The sequence below is a fragment of the Petaurus breviceps genome, unplaced genomic scaffold (genome assembly GCF_028583685.1).
Source record: "Petaurus breviceps papuanus isolate PSGF00001 unplaced genomic scaffold, PetGlider_PUasm1.0 170200, whole genome shotgun sequence".
In the NCBI taxonomy this organism is placed as follows: domain Eukaryota; kingdom Metazoa; phylum Chordata; class Mammalia; order Diprotodontia; family Petauridae; genus Petaurus; species Petaurus breviceps.
The window spans coordinates 8093-9438 of NW_027185748.1; positions in this window are offsets into that span (position 1 = coordinate 8093).

A 1346-nucleotide genomic window follows, 5' to 3' on the forward strand; every position below is an offset into this window, starting at 1 on the left:
GCTGTGGAAATTTCTTTTCTCAGTCTCTGGATATATCTCATCTACTGTCTTTTTTTTTTTTAAAGCAATCGGGGTTAAGTAACTTGCTCAAGGTTACACGGCCAGGTGTTTCTGGGTGGGTGCTAAGTGTCTGAGCCTGGATTCGATCCCCAGATCATCCCGACACTGGAGCCGGCGCTCTTACTCGCTGTGCTACCTGGCCGCCCCTATCTACTGTCTTCTAAGATGTCTCCCTATGCTGTTACGACAGGTTCTAGTGCCCCATTTTGATTTAGAAACTTTATACAACTCAAAAATTCCTGTTCTAATTGATTTCCCAGTTCTGATATTTTGAATTCTTTGTGCATTCCAAGTTCTGACATTCAGTAACTGACCTACCAGCTCTATCATGCTAGTTCAAGTCCCCTCCCACATCCAAATTTTCCCTCTATAGGGATCCTCAAACTCAGAACACTCAGTGTTCTAAGGAACCTCCCAGTTCCGACATTTTATGTTCTAAGGCCTTACTCTGCTACAACCAGCCAGGTTATTTTCCCCCCTTTTTTATAATAATATTCCTATGTTTAACAAATACTAAGTTTTCAAAGTAGATAAACTAGTGTATTATATAACTATATTTAAAAACTAGTGTATTATATAACAACTTGTTTTTTCTCCCCAAATGCATTATAATCATTATTAATATCAAAAGCAGTTTTTTTAATCAATGAAAACATCCTTGGAATTGCATTATTTTGCTGTGTCTTTGAGGTTTTATTGTTATTCCCAAAATAAACAAAAACTGTCACTAAACCCTTATGTTATGTTATGTTAAATTGGAACAAATTATTTATCCTATAACAAAAATCTAATTTCTCATTATTTTTTAAAAAAAAATTTACTTGAATTGGTCAGTATTTTGGCCCCCTAAGGATATTTATTAAAATAATCCCTACTACTAAGGCCCCTGCCAGAACTGAGGATTTATGGTGCCAGATCATAACAGCTATTTCCTACAATAGCTTTCAGGACACTTCAAGAACTGATCTTTTCTGTTTCCTTGGTCTACTATCCCTACTTCTAAATGCTCTATTAACTCTCTTATTCACTTTTCCCTGGCTACACCAAATCCTGGCATTCTGTGTGCCAAAATCCCATCTTTGACAATTTCCATTCTCAGCCTCTGAACATTTCCTACTCTCCTCTGTTCTAGTCCCTCCCAACACTGACATTCCAGATTCTACAGTCTCATCCAGATCAGGATTCTGGATTAGAAATTTCCTTCATGCTCAGATGTTCTAGGTTCTATATTACTTCCCCAATATAATATATGTGCCTCACTTTCCAATAAAAAATGGAATGTTCAG